The following is a 12,351-nucleotide window of genomic DNA, read 5'->3' on the forward strand; positions in this document are numbered from 1 at the left end:
GTTTCCCTGCAACCCAGGGAGGGCCCCCCGCCATTTTGTTTTCTTTTTTTTTTTTTTTTTTTTTTTTTTTTTTTTTGCCCTGTATATTCTGTACAATGGCAGCTGGAAAGGACAAGCTTTTTATTGTAGTCTTGCCATCTAGAAACCACTTGCTGCATTCTCGTTGGTTGTGCAGGAGGCTCCACTTCTGCTTTTCAAAGATGTACAGTTTTCACATGCGAGTGTAAACATTACGTTGAAGGGTGTGGCCAGCGAATTTTTTTTGGATTTAAAGAGACAAGACACCCTAAAACATCCCAGTTTGAAAGGGCTCAAAATAATCAGAACTGACAAAAAAGCTAGAAAAATTGTCTACTTCTTCATTATTATTTCACTTGTTGTGCTTTTTACCCCCGTATCATTCCAAAAGAAAATCCTCAAAGTATTACAGAGAGTCGGCATTCAATAAAATGCTCCAGTTTTATCCTGGAGTTTTATGAAAGCCTCATTGTTTTGTTGTCTAACCGCTTCAGGACGTATCAATAAACAGTTTGATGGAGTTGGTCTTCTCAAAGATTAAAAAAAAGCATCATTGAATCAACACGTCTAAAATAGTTGCAGCACAAAGTCATCATTGAGGCCTTCATGAATGGAGGATGTATTGCTGTATTATTCTACTGTAATGCTCTGAACTGGTTTAATTGGTGCCGACACGCCGTGTTTGTGTTTACATGAAAGAGCCAATACTGGACGGATTTACTGGAACAGGGTTCTACACAAAATATTCATGATTTGCTGTATGTTTCTACTCACAGGCCTCACTGTGTGTGGTGTTCAGCTTGAACTCGTTTCTCCTGTAAGTCTGCTATGATTGGTCACAGGCTGCGCTGCAGGAAGCTGCTGATTTAGTCCTGTTTTTATTTTATTTTTCAAGTTGTTCATTGGAAATAGCTTGATTGGTGCCTTCACAAATATTTTTGTGTTATTTGCACAACTGAGCCTATGAATTATGACTGAGGTCTTCAGTACCTGCTGCCTTGATGCAGTGATAATCGCAGCAACACGTATTTCAAAGAAGTTCTCCAATGCCACTTTCAGTTTTTTCTCTGGTTTCTTGAGTCGACTGTGGCTAAATTTGTTTGTGTCTGCCTTGTAGTTTGGGATTCTTTGTTGTTTTGCAGCCATTTGTATCGCAGTCTACAGGGAACAAAGATAAGAAACCAAAAGGTTTCAGGCAATTTAAGAGCAGTGTCCAATATGAAAGACAATGATTTGTTTTGCTGTTCGGTGTTTGTGATGTTGCAGAGACTTGCATGCACCAGGATCTGTCGCTGCTTCGTGTGTTTTTTTATTACTCCCTCTTATTGATTCATCTGTTTGGTATTCACTGCAAACATGGATCTGTAACCAGGTGCTCCAGAAATGCTCACTCCTATTAGGGGGGAGCAGGTTGGAAAATAAGTTAGAGAAATGATTGACGTTTCAACCACAGGACGAATGCCTCTCCCTGCGAATGAAGTGGGATGCCTTAGTTATGCCTTCCTCATTTACAAAGCTGTTTTCAGCCTTTTTTTTAAAGGCAGGAAAGCTTTATTGTATCACCGTGTTTCGGTGCCAGAGAGAAAAACAAATTAGTGTGTGAAACTGCTCTTTATTTGGCTGTGTGCTCTCTCCTGAGGGGACTGGCCCGTCGCTCTGCCTCAAAATGTGGAGAAACAACTGATTGCGAGGCACGCGACGTGCTTTGGAATAAGAGGATATGATCGGGAGAGTTGAGTTATTAATGGTGATGTCGAGCCAGTGAGATCAGCCGCCTCAGGCCACAGCTGTGCGTGTGCATGCGTGTGGAAATTAAAGTTAAAAAGCCTTGTGTTCGGTCCAGTTTAAACTCTTGAATCTGTCTCTGAATGTCCTGTTTCTCTCTGGCAGGTATGCCTGTGGCTGTCGGTGTGTCTCCGGACACGTAATCGGGCGCGTTCCTGCTGTCATGGCCTCCACAACCACGCGGCTCCTTCTCGTCACAGTGATCTCTGTTCTGGCGGAGTTCGTCATCTCATCAGAGGATCATAAGTGGCACTTTGATCCAAGTAAGTAAAGTCAAAATATTACCAGAATGAAGTAGAAATTTTATGAGAACTCCAACACAAAAAATAACCAAAAATTAAAATGAAAAATGTGGACTTGATACAGAAATACTTGAACACTTCAGCATCAAATTATTATCATTAGCAGGACTTTAAAATGAAATGCAAACAACTGTCTGTTTTGAAGAAAGAATCAAAGCTGCTCAAATCACGTCCTGATCACACTGAATTAAAACTATTCTTTTCATTTTAAGATGTTTTTTCTAGTATTATTCTCTTGTAATCAGTCACGCCTGCAGTTGTACGGCAGTATGCACTGTGCATACCTCGAGATTTTCCTTTGAGTAAACAAAAGAAATATTGTAGCTATTGTACTTTTTATTGTGCTTTCCTTTTGCTATTCAAAAAATTGCAGAATAACATAAAAATACTCTTTTGTGTCAAAATATCTTAAGTGTAGCCCACATCTGCGTGCGTCTGTGGGAGTGGGCACACGTCCGTCCTACACCTAAATGTTATTGGTCAGTTTACTTTTATTTGGAGGCTTGCTGCTCTTTCTGTAAGTTAAATGTGAGACACAGTTTTAAGAACCCCACCAGAACTTCTTATCCTGTGTGGGGCCCACCTGCAATTTTTCAAGTTTATTTTAGTTCGTTTGGGAACTAAAGCGCCGACGGGACACCCCATCACTTCTCCATGACACCTGCCGCGCCTGCCGCGCACTTCACCAACAGTACACTGTACTGGGAGAGTTAAATAGTAAAATCTAGTCAAAACGTTTGCTTAATTTCTACTCTTTTTGACAAACATTGTCGCTTCACATCCTCATAAGCAAAGCCTACCTAACGGCTTTTCTGTCTTTTTGACTTAATGTAATTTGTCATAAAAAAAAGTAGGCTATGCAGGCATAAGTGTGTATGTGTGTTGCGTTATGTGGATCAGATCTGCTGTTTCTGGTGCATCCTATCCCTGTATCATATTTGTGTGGGTTGTGTCCATAGTTTTGTGCAAACCCTCTAATATGCTGCAGGCATCCCTGCTGCTTCTAATTAAACAAAAACTCTCATAGTCTGGTGATGATGCTTCGTCGTTCAACTCTGAGAAGGGATGGTTGAAATAAAAGCCAATTTTTTTATATATTTTGTTAATATTTTTAAGCAAAAACCAAAACAAAAAACCTGATTTGGCCTGAAACAAATGAGATTTTGTTTGTAAACCTTGTAGCTCAGCCGTAGTCGGGACGTCTCCAGCTAGATTTTTATTTTCTACAAACCTAAACCTGTTTGCATCTCCTTCTCCTCGTTGCCCCGTATTTCACGGGATCACCAGGCGTCTACTCTGACATTCTCCTCACACTCTGAGATCCGAACGGCTCGTTCTCCGTTCACCATCAACAGGCTATCCTGTGTCCTCTCCCTGTCTGCCAGCCAGTCGTCTGTAATAGGAGACCGAGATAGGCAGCAGCCCCCTGCGTCGCCTCCACGTACACCTCCGACCCGTCAGGATCGCTAATGCACAGGCACTTCATGAAAGTGTCAGTCAAAGTGTCGGGAGGGAGGCATCAGAGGAGGCGGTGAATGTGAGCCAACCAGGGGAAACTGGAGACTTGTTTGCAGTGCAGGCAACCATCTCACTGCAGAGGCTAAAACTGTGAATCGGATTAAGTGGCAGATTAATTTAGAGAGTAAAAAGTAAAAGTGACTAAAGTGTTGAGACATGTTATATGGATGCTATAAACCAGAGGAAAATTACTGCTCGAGGTCAGAGTTCTTTAAGTGAAATAAATTTTTGAGCTTTACGTCATGTTATAATGTTATTCCCTCTTCAAAACATACCTTGATTCTTCCGTACATGTTTGAGAAATCCTTTAATCTCCATGGCAACCATTCAGCCATGCTCTTTCTGTAAGTTGGTGTCAAACTCCAGTCCTCAAGGACCGGTGTCCTGCAACTTTTAGATGTTCCTCTGCAATTTCAAAACTTTAAATTACAAAGTTGCATTTCTTTTAAGTCATTTTTAGTATATATAAAATTGTTATTACTGAAGGTAACATAGTTAGTTGATTTTGATATTAAATGGCACTATGTGCCTGGAAAATACATAATACTGCCTCTTTATAGGAGAAACGTTGTTGAGATGACTTCCTGGAGGTGGACTATCACAAAGATCAGGAGCTTCTTGAAGAGACAGAGGCCAATTTTAAGACATCAAATTACGAAGTCAAATTTCTTGGAAGTTGTTTGATATGTACAACATTTTTATAACAACTGGAGGGAACATGGTTACTTTATTATGCTATAAAATGGCACAAGAGGTCTAGAAAATGCATAATACTTTCCTTTTAAAGCTCATTTTAAGTCTACTGGACCTGTTTAGTATTACTGCATTTAATATCTACCACTTTAAAGCTTTTAGCTTGATTTTTAAGCTTACCTTTCTAAATCAATTATTCCTAAACAGGTTATTTTTTTAAATAGCGTCACAGAACAAAGTGATCTAATCAACATGTCGCCTCTAAAGGTGTTTTTATTCACAGACCTGCTCCATAGTTGGGTCATCAGATGTTGGTAAAGGACAAAGTCAGCTGCAGGCCTGAATCTCTCTTGACATCCAGCCAGCTTGTTTTTTTTTTTATGTATATTTCCACTCACCTCTACTGCCAGACTAGTTGCTGATGTTGAAGAAGATTCCCAATCTGTAACTCTGTGTCCTCAGAGGCTGAGAAATTTACAGCTGAAGACTGAGTCAGAATTAAGCAGACATGGTTATATTTCTTCTCCATGTGTCCAATGTCACTGGAATCCGGTTATTTTTGCTTCTTCTTGACTAATGTTCTGTTTCTCCTCTGCTTTTTTTCTCTCTGCTGACAAGAAAAAGTTTGCAACTGTACAAAAGCAGCTATGTTGTTGTTTTTGATAAATTTGGCTCGCATAATTTAGAGATGCACTAATCAGGGAAGGTCTTTGCTGATTTCCAATCAGACATTTTGTGAAGTTGAACTGCTGACACTGATTTGAGTTTATTTTGATTCGTCCGTCAGAACCGTAAATACCAGCAAAGTAATTTTAGAACTTTCTGGATGAACTGAAACTGCATCATCTTCACAGCGAAATGTTTACGGTACAATGAAATGATAATTTTCTCAAAAATAGCCCAGACTTACAAAACTGTTTCTCTCTGCATCACTAAGAATCAATAAAATCTTCAAATACACGAAATGTCCTCCTGGGGGTAGTGATGCAGAAAAACACAAAAACAAAAAAATTGAAGTATCATTTGCTTCTTTGTACGAGAGAGTTCAGCTCAATGTTTGTCAGAAGATTCAAAGTCATATGATACAAATTCTCCCCACAAGGTAATTTCAGAACAAATTTATATGTTAAAGGAAATCCCTCTGATTTACTGCTGGATGTGCTAATAAATTAATTAAATTATCTATTGTAACTACATGAGCCTTAAGAAGCCTCACTGCGACAGATAAGTATTATATTAGATTTAAAGGTGACACTTTATTTGAAGGGGAGGGCATAACACTGACATGACATTGTCATAAGTATGACGTTATGATGTGACGTTTCACCAGAAGTTGCATTAAGTCCATTAAAAGTGTAAACTTTACATTATATGGTCAATAATGACCCTTTTAATGCAAAGTTCTAAACATTTGCATAAAAAGTCACTTAAGTGTCGTTATTTACCAAATAACACTTCATGACTGTCATAAACGGACTCCTTCATGTTCATGACATATGTTATATTTTATGACGATGTCATGTCGGTCTTATGCACCACTTCAAATAAAGTGTTACAGACTTAAATATGCATAACCTTTGACCTTACCCTCTACCTTTTTCAGCAAGTTATTGTTTTTTGTCGTATTGTACATCTACCAAAATAAAACTAATCTGAATTATTTACATCAGGACCAGAGGTGATGTCACACCATGTGAGAGACGAAGAGAAGCGAATTTTAAAAATATGCAGCTACACAGTTTCACCGTTATTTCAAAGCGAATAAAACATGACTCATGGTCAACATCCCCAGTTGTTGAGAGGATTCAAAGCAACACCACTGCTGCTTTCTGAATCAGTTTCTTTGCTAACCTCACTCCTTGTGTTTTATGCCTTCTGAAATGATTCTCTGCGACTCGTTTCTTTCTCCGTAGGAGGAACTCCCTGCATTGTCAGCATTTATTTATGTGAGAATCTGTCAGAGTTTTCACCTCCGGCTGCTTTTGTGAAAAATTATGCAACGAATAGCCCTGACTTGCAGATGGGACCAAGCCTCCCTGTCTACGATGACACCTGATTTATCTTGGGATGATTCTCGATGGCTGGCCCTTCTCCAGGCCATCTGGCTTTGTAAAACCGTCCTCTTTTTTTTTTTTTTACTTACATGGAGTAGCAGAGGTTTTTTTTTTAGGAGAAAATGTGGAAAATCTGGTCTGGTCTTATTCTTTAGTTGCTGTTTACATGTGAAGCTCACAGCAGGAGACTTTCTGCTGGAGATGCAATTTCACAGCTGGAAAAGCAGCACACAGGTCAGCAGAAAAAGCAAAGTAAAGCAGCATATTGCACGGTCTTGTTCGCTCAAGCATTATAATATTCCCAGTAGAAAATTATTGACAAACAAGATATATTATTAGAATGCACAACAAATCAATTCATCAGAGCATTTTACACAGTTGCTGTTAGATGTCCGGTACTGAGCTGTCTGCAGAGATGATTTGGAAAATGAAATGCCTCATTAAGTCACGGACTCACCCCGGGATCGTCCACTGATTTTACTGGACAGCTGAGAGCGTAAAGCAAATGTTGCAGACATTCGCTCGTAAATGCAGTCAGTTGTTTCCGTTGTAAACCGCATCACTGGCGTTTTGTTTCATTTACTGATTACTTTGCTTCAGAATCAATGGGGTTGGAATTAAAATCTTAACAAAAAAACTGTCACAGACGAAATAAAGAAGAAATAATAGTAAACGATAATCAAACGTAAAACTTTCATATTCACTTCGAAAAGGAGTAGAAAGAAGCCAGTGCTTATTAAATCTTACCTTCAATTGACTTTCAGTCTAGAATATAGAAATTTTCAGTCTAGAATATAGAATCCCAAGTTATAAATATTTACACAAATCATTTGCTAGAATAAAAGACATTTATGTTAAATATGTGAGATATCTTCTCTTGCAGTAAGCTATCCATTTCACTGACGGTCATGCTCAGTCTGTAAAACAGAGTGACAGGTGATTCTCCTCTGGTAGTCAAACCATGACTGACTTTGTTTTTCGCTCATCATTTCTCAGTGAAGGGTGGAAAAGTTTAGGGAAATTCCTCTTTCAGCTGCCAAGGTAATCCTACACTGCAGGAATGGTTCGCTTAGTCTTATTGTCTGTTAAACCTTTTAGATCGCGATATACCTTAAAGCCATAAATATTAACACAGTAGTTTTATGGTGTTTTCACTTTTTACTGTCCGATAGACTCTGTTCGATTAGGGATAAAGGATTTGATGCATTTTCAGCTGCCTTAGTCCTCCACACTGCACAGTGTAAAACAATCAGAACTTTTGAAAAACTGCTGTTCCCTTCCTCACCTGTGGTGGCGCTGCACCAAGAACTACTGAAGGAAGCAACACAAACCTCCACAGAAGACATGAGCGCAACTTCATCTTCACAAAATGTAAACAAAAACTGAGTAGGATTTCTGTTTTTGTCTTTCATAAAAATAAAAAAACTAAAAAAAAACCACGAGTCATTTCTCCCTTTAGCTTTAGATTCACACATTTGTTTTGGTTGTATTTACCCAGAATGCCGTGTGCTTTAATCTGCTTCCTGCTTTTGGAGGGGTCTGTGGCTCGGTTGGCAACAGAACCGAGACGTGGGATTTTAGGCAGACCAGAGTTCGCTTTTTTGGCTTGATTGAGCCAAAAATCAAGCCAAACAGAGTTTGATTAAAGCGGACTAAACAGGGCTGGTGTGAAGGTAGCCTTAGCGTAAAGGCAGACTTTAGCTAGCTAAACATAAATGCTGAATAAAACTCGTTAACTTTTACTAAGTACATTAATAGAAGTTTACATTAGGGCTGGACAATAATTCAATTACAATATATATTGTGATATTAATAGCTAATATGTCTGATAAAATGTTAATTTTACTAAACTGATTCAGAAACGCACAGCATTCTGGGGGATGTAGCCAAAGGAAAGGCTTTAGCTGCTCTACCTTTTTCTGCCAGCTAAGCTAATTTGGTGGCATCAACTAACTCACTTTTTTGTTACCTAGCAACAACTTGAGTAACATGGTTACCTAGCAACAACATACTGAGTAACTGTCGCAGCAGCAGTTTAAGGTTTACCAACTCTAAAACAATAATGTGGAGAAAAAACTGTGGATAAAACTGGAAAGGTCACATAAAAAACTGGCAGTAATTCAAATATTATAAACAAAAAAGCTAATAAATATTGACCAGTATCGACTGGTATGAAACCCTTTTTCAGTCAGCTCGTCCAGTTTGTTTACAGATTTACATTCAGCAGCAGGTTTGACTTGCCGTCTCGGCTGTGGCTGCACTACAGCAATAAAATATAAGCTGAAACGTTTCGTCTAGCAGATCAAGCTGAGGTGAAATTTCTGAAATATTTATTGCACGGGTTAAATTCACAGAGCCTGAAGGTGACCTCCTACGTTACAAAGGGAGGTGGAGAAGTGAAAAGAATGCAGACTGCTGGCTGCAGAGCGTCAGCGCGGAGTGACGATGACGATGATGTAATGAAACGGGCACCTGTCCCCAGGGTGTGGATGAACTGCGCGAGGCCCCTGTCACTCGCTGGGGTTTTGGGGTTTGTCATGGAGCCCAGCATTCCTGTTGAGTGACTCAGTGACAGAAAGTGAGTTAGACGCCTTCCCCACCCCCTCCATGTCGCCGCCGTTGCCCCCTCCATCCACCCCGTGGCTGACCAAACACCCCTCACCTCCACCTATGATGACTTCAGAGCAGATACTTGGCTGTTTGGGTAATCCCTGCCTGGGACCAAGCTATCTGGATTGTTTGATAAAGCTGCCTCTGGAACAGAGTCGGGGCAGACATTTGAGACCCGTCTGTGTTTTTCTTTTTCTTTTTTTTTTCCCCCCTCTTTGCTGTCAGTTTCTTTCTCTTCCTGCAAATCTCAGAGCGCTGGTAACTGGAGCTGTGCAGGATAGCTGGAGCCCTGAGGTAGCTGCTTTGTGTGGGACAGAGATAGTTGGAAAAAACAAAAAAATGACAGACAGGAAAGGTGTAATCTGAGACATCTTTCCTGTCTCCAAAGGGGGGCATAAAACTCCATAGCTTACTCGTATATAAATTGAAGTAATGGAAACTAAAGATGCGCCTATCACGAGTTTGCGGTGACACGCAAAACCGACTTTAGCACATCACTGCTTCTCTCAGAACTGTAAAACTAGCTATAAAAATAGATGCAACAGAAATTAAAATATTTTCTTCTTCAATTATTTCTGACAGCTTTCATCCTTTAAAACACTGATCCCAAACCTAAAACCAAAACTAGAACAAGAATAGAGGCTAAGTTTACGTTCACACAGCAGGCAAATGCAACTCAAACCCACTTTTTGTTTTTTGCTAAAATGTGGCCTAGAAAGCAACAGAGAGGCTTTTGTTAATGTGACCGTCTTCTACGACTTTATAGTTTTTGTGTCTTTATCATGCAGAGCTCTTTGCACTGCCTTGTTGCTGGAATGTGTCGTACTAATAAACTGGACTACATCTGACTTTTCACTTCAGTCTGAATCAGGTCTGAGCCTCTTCCATATTTGGAACTAAATCAGATTTGCATCAAATTGCTTTCAAAGCGTCTGCAGTCTGAACAGTCATGTGACATTTTAACCGAAGGAAATAATGGCTGAAAATTATGATTATGAACTTATGAAGGAAGCCGGTCAGTGAAGCGCGTCACACCAGTCAGAAGCTGGCGCTAATGCTCCATTAATACAAAAGGCCATTTCTATTAGTTGTGCTTTCTTCGTGTTTTGATCTTGTTGGCTGAATGGACTTTAAAACTGATCCATAAACGTCTCCATCTTTCGTAAACAAATTGCTGCTCTGTGACGTTAACGTTCATCAGGTACATAAAATGTTCACACATAAGTCTGATTGGGGTTTAATTAGCAGAATGAACAACGAGGCACAAAAACTTTATATTTTCAGCAAAAAATCAGAATACAGGATCCAGACCTGCTGTGTGAACGTGGACTCAGGGTGACGGGGTCTGTGGCTCCTAACCTGTGGAACATGTTTTCATTTTGCTGACTAAATGTTTTAAAAACGGCTGAAAAACGTTTTGTTCTTCCAGGCTTTTCATTGTTTTTATGCAATGCATAACTAAAATGTGATTTATATGCGTGCAGTGCTTTGTGGCTTTGCATGGTGTTTTATCAATAAGCTTTCTTACTTACAACTCAGAAATGATTTACACTCGCAGCAGAGATTATGTCTTTCAGCTGCGTGATAGTTGTCAGGTCTTTTTTTTATGAAGGGATTTACTATTATTTTAAAACAAAGATAAAAAGATTTCACATTTTAAACCATTTTCAGTCTCTTATTTTTAATAGTTTTCCATTTGGATGTCCTAAAGAACATAAATCCTTCCTTTAGCTGTCTTGCAAAGGGTTGGCACATTTTCAAATGCAAAAGCTGGAAACTCTAAAACAAACAGAAGTAGTTCTCCATCTAACCTTCTTATTATCCGTTTAAATTCTTGTTCTCTCACAACCTGAATAACCTACAAATGTCTCAACTAAATGATCTTTAAAATGAAGCACAGAAAAGTAAATTTTTTATTTTTTATTTTTTAAACCACTGACTCTGATGCTGGAAGCAAATATCAAATCTCTCAATAATAGCATCCACACTGAAGAGTGTTGATTCAACTCGGAGTATACAATGTGGTCTGTTTTCTGTTCAGGCTTTTGATCATTTTTCTAAATAGCTGGTCCGATCAAAACCCGGACTGATTCTCATCACAAGATGATTTCTTGGTGGCTCTTCTGAAACTAGTTTTTCCACAAAGCATCTAAAAGAAAAAAGATTTCTAAAAAAAAAAAGATACTGTTGCTGTTTTTATTTGACGTATAGTTGAAACAAATCTGACTTAAAACATTTGTGACCTTTGTTCATTCATTAGAGCTAATTTTTTAAACTAACTCTTTGAGGTACAAAGTCCATCTGCACAAACTACAGGAAACCTGTAATATTTATGAATGTTTGACCCAAACATGTTCAGAAACTCGGACTAGATGTTGGTGTGTCTGGAGAAAAACCTTTGCAGAGATGGAAATATTGAAACTAAGCCCAGCTCTCGTCACAATCTGAGTTTTGTTGCTGAATTCTGTGAAGGAAATAAAATGATTTTTTTTATGGGCTGCGGCTTAATTTAATCTTGAAACCCCTCAACACTGCAGCAGATATGGGAATTAAATGTCAACCGAGTTCATAATGTATCTGGAAAGTGTGACTTTTGTGTTTTGTGTAGCAAACGACAGCTAAAGGAGCCGTCTCCTGCAACTCTCCCTGCACTCGCCGTCTGTTTTGGCTACGATGCATCAAGCCCGGATGTTTTCCCAGAGATGACATAACAATGTTGCGCTCCGTGACGAATGATGGCCCCTGACAACTCCAGTGAAAATATTAAGTTTCTTCTGGACAGATGAGAGTTTTGCTCATATCTTCATCCCGTGTCTGTCTTCTCTGCTTCCCTCGATCCTTCCCCTTCCAGCTCAGTGTCGCTACGCCCTGGGGATGGAGGATGGCACCATCCCAGACTCTGACATCACCGCCTCCAGCGCCTGGTCCGACTCCACAGAGGCCAAACATGGAAGGTGGGAAAATGTTTTAGTTTGTACGTGAGGGTGGCGGGTGAACATTGCAGATGAAATTACTGTTTTTGGAGAGGTAATTTTCCATTTGCACAAAGGTTTTGCAACAATTCTGCAACTTTCAGTCATTTAAGCATCAATAGCCTTAGTAAGCTGCGAAGACGCACCATCTGCTTGGCTGTGCAACACAAGTTTTGCCATTAGGATCAGTTCATGAGGGTACAGGCCAGGTTGCAGGATGCCTGCTGCGGTGAATTATGGGACCACCCAGACTGCACACAGTGATTAAACACTGGGGCTGTAATGGTACATGTAGTTTTCCTGAACCATCACAGTGCAGACAGCGCGTGTGCAAGCAGTCAAACGAGGAATTTGTTAGTCACAGGAGATCACTATTCTTATTCAGAACGTGTGTGCAGA

General features: G+C 39.7%; 1 long non-coding RNA gene across 1 annotated transcript in view; it reads left to right on the forward strand.

The window, feature by feature from the left end:
* LOC106959899 (uncharacterized) overlaps window positions 1-11,960 on the forward strand; it is a 38,445-nt gene extending 26,485 nt beyond the window's left edge. Inside the window, exons 2-3 of the long non-coding RNA XR_001427452.1 lie at window positions 1,909-2,066; window positions 11,832-11,960. This is a non-coding gene — a long non-coding RNA (uncharacterized LOC106959899). The remainder of the gene's footprint in view (window positions 1-1,908; window positions 2,067-11,831) is intronic.
* Window positions 11,961-12,351: the final 391 nt, after the last annotated feature.

Source organism: Poecilia latipinna, unplaced genomic scaffold (genome assembly GCF_001443285.1).
Source record: "Poecilia latipinna isolate Pla-1442-1.1 unplaced genomic scaffold, P_latipinna-1.0 Scaffold1129, whole genome shotgun sequence".
NCBI lineage: Eukaryota > Metazoa > Chordata > Actinopteri > Cyprinodontiformes > Poeciliidae > Poecilia > Poecilia latipinna.